Consider the following 7,485-nt stretch of genomic DNA (forward strand, 5'->3'; position numbering starts at 1 on the left):
ATATCTTTCAACGTTGCAGTGTTTTTAGTGCCAAAGTCCCTCTTTTTGTTACTATACTTCCACCACAGCTCAACAGGGAAACACTGTCCAAGGAAACACAAAGAGGGAATTTGATGCTAAAAAGACTGTAAACGTGTCAGATATCCACTTGATATGACTAATTCAGACTGCTGAAGCTGAATATAAGCTTCACATCAACTTTTAAATGACTGTGTGGACACACTGTGGATTTTGGCCTCCATCACTTCCATTGAAAGCACATTTGAAGGATCTTTTAATATCCAGTATGAACAGGAGGAATGATTACAGTGAGGAAAACCTCGTTCACTGCTCATATGGACTCCTGACTGTTGTTTTAAGACACATTTGAAAGATTGTGAACCGTCCTTTAAGTTACACCCCTCACCATTAACATTTAGGACAGTCCAATCAGAATTTATACACTTTGAGTTATTAGCTGATATTCACCTGAAATCCTTTACAAAACAGAATCTTCTCCTACTTTTAAAACTCTTTTACAACCTTTTGATTAAACATGACTTCTGTTTGCCTGAAAATATTGTTTCTTCCATATCCTAGACAGAATGTGTTTAAATCTTTTCAATTAAAAAATCACTAATATATGTTATTTGTCAAAAGGTGCCCAAACTTTTGCATACAGCTGTATATATCTATACACTACAGGGTCCTTCTCACTCAAATATTTGCACATTCACTTATGAAGTTTAAGGTATTGTAATATATATTGTATGTAGATTATTTTAATAAATAATTTAACTAATTTAATTTTTATTTCAGTCTCAATTATTTCATTAGAATAGGACTTCATCTATTTTCTTGCTGTATCTTGAATTTTCCCCCCAATGAACAATAAAGTCTGATCTAATAAAAGGTTTCTGTTACTGCAATAAAAGTTTCTTAAACAGGGAAGATCATTACAGTCATCAAGATTTACTAAAACAGGTTGAGGATTCAAACCATCCAACTCCTGCTAACAAACACTTTTTAATTCTTTAAATTAATTCTGCATCGGACAAAGGACTTCTCTCTGCTCTTGTCTTGTTAGATCTTAGTGCTGCATTTGACACAATTGACCATCACATCTTATTACAGGGACTGGAACAAATGGCATTAGCTGGTTAATTGGCATAAGAGGAACTGCATTAAGCTGGTTTAAGTCCTATTTATCAGATCGATTTCAGTTTGTACATGTTAATGATGAATCCTCCATGAAGGCAAAAGTTAGACACAGATTTCCACAAGGTTCTGTTCTTGGACCAATACTATTCACCTTATATATGCTTCCTTTGGGCAATAGTATTCGGAAACACTCCATAAATTTTCATTGCTATGCAGATGATACCCAAATGTACTTATCAATGATGGCAGATGAAACCAGTTAAACAAACTCCAAGCATGCCTTAAGGACATAAAGACCTGGATGACCTGCAATTTTCTACTATTAAACTCAGATAAAACTGAAGTTATTGTGCTTGGCCCTAAACACCTTAGAAACACATTATCTAATGATATAGCTACTCTGGATGGCATTACCCTGGCCTCCAGCACCACCATAAGGAATCTGGGAGTTATCTTTGATCAGGATATGTCCTTGAATTCCCACATAAAACAAACTTCAAGGACTGCCTTTTTTCACTTATGTAATATTGCAAAAATCAGGCACATCCTGCCCCTAAAAGATGCAGAAAAACTAGTCCACGCATTTGTTACTTTTGTTACTTCTAGGCTGGATTATTGCAATTCCTTATTATCAGGCTGCTCTAACAAGTCTCTAAAGACTCTCCAGCTGGTCCAGAATGCAGCTGCACGTGTTCCGACTAAAACTAGAAAAAGAGATCACATTTATCCCATTTTAGCTTTGCTACATTGGCTTCCTGTAAAATCTAGAATAGAATTTAAAATCCTTCTCCTAACTTACAAAGCCCTTAATGATCAGGCACCATCATATCTTGAAGAGCTCATAATACGGTATTACCCCACTAGAACACTGCGCTCCCAGTATGCAGCTTACTGGTGGTTCCTACAGTCTTTAAAAGTAGAATGGGAGGCAGAGCCTTCAGCTATCAGGCTCCTCTCCTGTGGAACCATCTTCCAGATTCGGTCCGGGGTGCAGACACCCTCTCTATGTTTAAGAGTAGGCTTAAAACTTTCCTTTTTGATAAAGCTTATAGTTAGGGCCGACCAGGCTTGACTGTGATCAGCCCTTAGTTATGCTGCTATAGGCCTAGACTGCCAGGGGACTTCCCATGATGCACTGAGCTCCTCTCTCCTCCTCTCCATCTGTATGTATTCATATACCATTACTGCATGTTACAAACTTGGCTTCTTTGTGCTTTCTCATCTGCAGGAAACCCCAGGGACCGGGGTCTGGTCCTTAGCCATGAGGACGTCCTTTTCCAGCCGTTGCTGCTGCTTGTTGTTGCTAGTCATGTATCTATTCTTGCTGTTGTTGTTCTGCTTCTCTTTGCCCCCCCCCCCACCCCCCCACCCTCATTCTTTCTCTCAACCCAACAGGTCAAAGCAGATGGCCGCCCACCTACAGCCAGGTTCTTCTTGAGGTTTCTTCCTGTTAAAGAGGAGCTTTTCCTTACTGCTGTCACCAAGTGCTTGCTCATGGGGGAATTGTTGGGTTTCTGTTAATTAAAGAGTACAATCTAGACCTGCTCTATGTGAAAAGTGTTTTGTTGTGATTTGGCACCATGTGAATAAAATTGAATTGAAATTTTCCAAACCTCAGATTGACAGCAGAGCTGCTGACATGATGTTCACACTACAACTCCCAAAGGACAGTGCTGGCAGTGTGAAGCGTCACTCAGTACAGAGATGATAGATTCTACATTTATCCCTGTCAGGACTGTGGTGGTTCACCACAAAACAGTCTGAACTGATTGGCTTTAGAACAAAGGAACAAATAAGGTAGAACATGAAGCAAAATATAGAAATCGTATCTGCATGAGATAAAATAAAATCATCCTTTGGTTGTTGTCAACTGTCTTTCATCTCATTTTGTGAAGTAAACTGGAAACTGTTTGTAGAAGTTAAAAAATGTGTTTTTGAAATAACTGTTGATTTAACATCATCGTTGACCAGACGACATTTGTTGAACTCAGTTCAAGATAAAGAGAAAAAGAAGTTAATAATCACATCAAAACTGGCTGCACAGTTCAGTGTTTGTATTTTAGTCTCTTGTGGCAAAAATAAGTCTAAAATCAGGGTTTATTTGTTTTTTGATCACCTTGTGGAAAATCTCAAACTTTCAACACACATAATTAAGCTAAGCAACATCTTTTCACATGTCTTACTCCTCCCACCTGTCAGGTACAGTCTCACCTTTGCTCCATGATATTTCATAATAATCCTGTAAGTCAGAAAGAGGAAACAAACTCACAGTCAGAGCTGCAGTAAGAGGAGGAGCAACACTGGAAAGACAAGAGAGCTGCAACGTCACTGCAGAAATGAAACTAAAAGTTTGTCAGAGTGACAGCAGAGCTGCAGTCGAGTCTCTCCACTTCTGTCCAAATAAAAATTAAACTGAGTTCATCAAGTCTTTCTCAACAACACAGCAGAGTCTCTGCCAAACACTGGTGAGTACAACTGATCATATTTAATGTTTCAACAACCAGCTTTAACACAACAGGAATCAACAGGAAGGGAACAATGGCAGTGAAACCTACGAATGGTTACTGGATTATATGTTTGAGAAATGGAAATGAATATGAAGCTCTTGATGAACCTTCAGTCCGTCTCTCTCTGAAGTCTCAGCTTCAGAAGGTGGGGGTGTTTGTGGATTATGAGGAGGGTCGGGTCTCCTTTTATGACGTAGATGCTGCAGCTCTTATCTACTCCTTTACTGGCTGCTCCTTCACTGAGAAACTCTACCCATACTTCAGTCCCTGTATTAATGATGGTGGTAAAAACTCCGCCCCTCTGATCATCTGTCCTGTCAATCAAACTGAGTAGAGTAATCACCTGTTTTATGTCATAAATGTGTCTTTGTTTTTGAAGAGAGTAAATATACAAACACATTCTTGTTTATTATGAGAAAAAACACAAACTAGGATTTCTATCTAAAATTAAATCTCTATTTAAACATCTGATCAAATCCACAGAACTTTAGTTTCATTTCTAGTCAAAAACACAAAGTTTCCAAAAAAACAAAACTTTCAGTTTGAAGTGAAACCACAGAAAACAAAGTGTGAATATTTCAGTGTCATAAAGCTTCATTGTAGAGTTCAGCTGAGACCATGACTCCACAGAATATGTGTCAATATTTTACAGGCTGTAATAAGTGCAGTTTTAATGTAAAGCTTTAAAAACATGGCCTGAGTAAGCAGTGACTGGTTTAACGCCAAACACACAAAAAAAACCTGGTTTACAGAGAAGCTGTGTTTGTGTTTCTGTTATAGTTCATTAGCAATCACAAATGTGTTTGCCGCTTTCTTTAAGAAACACTTATTAGTCTACATATGCAGCTTTGTATCATCATGTTTCAATATTTTCTCTCTGCACTGTAGGGTAAAGTCCCTGCATGTTTCGAAGGCAGACAGCACAAGCCTAAAACAACAGACCTTCAACACCCCAGAAATGCTGGCCAATAATATATAAGTGAGAGTCCCAAACTCCTCACTGATCAGACCATCGAAACAACCTGTTGCAAACAGAAAGGATCAGATAAGGAACCCCCCTATCTCCTGTATGGTCACCAAACCAGACCACTGACCCAAACCACTGACCCAGTGATATACACACACACCTTCAAATGGCATGGACCCCTGCTGTTTGCAGTCAAATCAAGAAGAACAGAGGACTGTAAAACTCATGGACTTACAAATGTAGTTTTAGATTTTGTCTAAGGACAACTGTTGTTGTATGTTTATGTGTGTGTAGTTAGACTTTTACTCTACAACCTTTAAACCAAGAAATGTACCACTGACATAATCCCATCATCCATGATAACAATATCATGTTTAGTACCATTCTGCTTGTTTCACTCAGAACACTAAAGCTACTATCGAAATTGCAACTTGACTCTGCTCCCCCAGAACTCTGCAACCCCTGGGACTGGCTAGGATGCACTTTCTGGGCAGGCAGACAGAAACTTTAAAACAGGGTCTTATCTGAGACTCTTTGCTGTTTTTTTTAAAGCTGCATCTTTGGGCTGCTGCTTGCTTTTGTCTTTGTCTTCTTGCTTTCCGCCATGCTGGTTGAGAGCCTGCATTTTGCTGGTCTGAAGGTGTGACTCAGAACAACAGGAGGTGAAACCTCAGAATGTAGAGTCATGAGTTGAGGATCAAGCCTGGGAGAGCATGAGAGCATAAACCAGGAGCTCTCTTCCAATGGAAACTTTTCAAGTCCGGACCGGCCAACTCATTCATCATTACAAGATCCAGACTCCAGTTCCTCAACCCAGCACATCAGACACCATTCTCCGCAAGAAGCCACCCCAGGGAGCAAGCAAGTATTTGTACAAAACCTTCAACTTGCTTGAACCCTGGTGCTTTCATGATTTGTCATTTCAATTGGCAATTCAGAACTAAGTTGTTGTACCGTTGATTTGACTCACTGCTTCTCAAGTAACAGTCATCTCATCAGTTTATTAGGTCTCTCATACCAACTACCCAATAGATAACTCTGCATCATGCATTCGAATCATTCACTAGCCATAGCCTTGTGTACCAGTTTCCCTTTCCCTCTAGTAAATGTGTATATAACTAAAGTGGACTTGTTTGTGTTTTCTTGTGCTTGCATCTCAGTCACTTAACCTTAAAAGACCTTAATAACAATCACAATTCTAATTGATCTCTCTTGTGTGGCCAACATGGAGGACTATTTCCCTATTATTATATCTACTCTAATATGAGTTATGTCACTGGACAAATAATTTCATGTTGGAGTTGTGCACAATAATGATTCATAATTACCCCATAAAATCATAAAGATATTTGAGTGCACAAATTCCTACAGCACTGATTATTGGGGTTTTATTTACTGTTGCATATTGTTAAACTTTATGCAAGTTGTACAGTAACCAATATTTCAAAGAAGAGATTTGGCAATAAAGGGAGGAATGATTACAGTGAGGAAAACCTCTTTCACTGTTCATTTTGACACCTGACTGCTGTTTTAAGACACACTTGAAAAATTGTGAACCTGTCCTTTAATATGTCCACGACACACACAAACCAAGACGCTGGAGGTGAAACAAAAAAGACATTTGCGTGACTTTGCTGCAGATGGATGACGAGCTTATGACGTGTCTCTGCTTTCATTTAATTTTTCGCTACAATTCACCAACATTCATCTCACAGTCTGACAAACTGACATCTGCAGTCTGACACGGATTTTATTATAGGCGTAAACTTACGCGATCTCTGCTGTCACTGTCTAAAGACGCCTTTAAAGACACTGAGAGTGACGACATTTGGTGTTGCAGTCCTCAGTTCATCAAAGGGCTGTTTGTGTTTAAGTGTGTGTTTGTTCAGATGCAGGGTGACAGCGGACATGAAAGGCCGGCTGGACGCCCCGATAAACCCACAGCACTGACCTGTGATTCTCACCCTCTGACACCCGGTGTGTGTGTGTTGTGACAGCAGGCTGTATGTGGGTCACATTCCTTCATCACATTTTAGTGTGAAGCCGGTGGTTTGTTTTCTACATTCAGACGTGGTGCGTTCAGGGGCGAGCAGCAAGAATTGGACCTGAGACTTTCAGGTTACAAACACACCCAGTACGTCCCAAACACAATTAAGACCAGGACACTAATGTTATTATTGATTGATCAGCAGCTCTGTCAACACCTGCAGACATATGTGACGGTGAAATTGAGATGTGTTGCAGCAGGTTTGTAATGAAATGAGCAGTTAGTGAAGGTTCACAACACTGGAGATTAATTTGTAAGTGGTTTTACAGTGATTTAGCTTCACATTTCCAGTAATTTACAAAAGACAGAGTGTAAATCTGAATTAAAGAGCTAGGATATCCTGATTTAAGTTCTAAGTATGTGAAACTCCAAAACCTCTGAATCCTACATCTCCCATAATGCAACTCAATAGTGTCTTTCATCAGATTCTCCTTCGGTGGAAAACACCCAAATCTTTTCAAACTCCACACCCCCAGTTCGCAACACAGACTTTCTGTTAAAACTGACTAGTATTGTGGTTTTCCAAGCCAGTAACCCCGATGACATCACTATGACATCATCGACCAAGGCCACAGAAGATATTTAACTGATTTTACAGGCTGAGTTGTATCCGTCATGATGGAAAACATGGTCGAGTGCCCCTTTAAAGTCCAGATGAAACGGCATTTCGACAGTATCTAACTTCCGTATCGTGATGTATTTCTGGGTGAAACACGACAGGCAGGCGGGTTGTAACATTGGGAGGAATTTAATTTGAACATTGAAAAGTGAGTGTGTCATAATGAATCTCAGCTCTGTGCCACTAAAAGTTGAAGATTGATTGA

The sequence above is a fragment of the Thunnus thynnus genome, chromosome 3 (genome assembly GCF_963924715.1).
Source record: "Thunnus thynnus chromosome 3, fThuThy2.1, whole genome shotgun sequence".
NCBI lineage: Eukaryota > Metazoa > Chordata > Actinopteri > Scombriformes > Scombridae > Thunnus > Thunnus thynnus.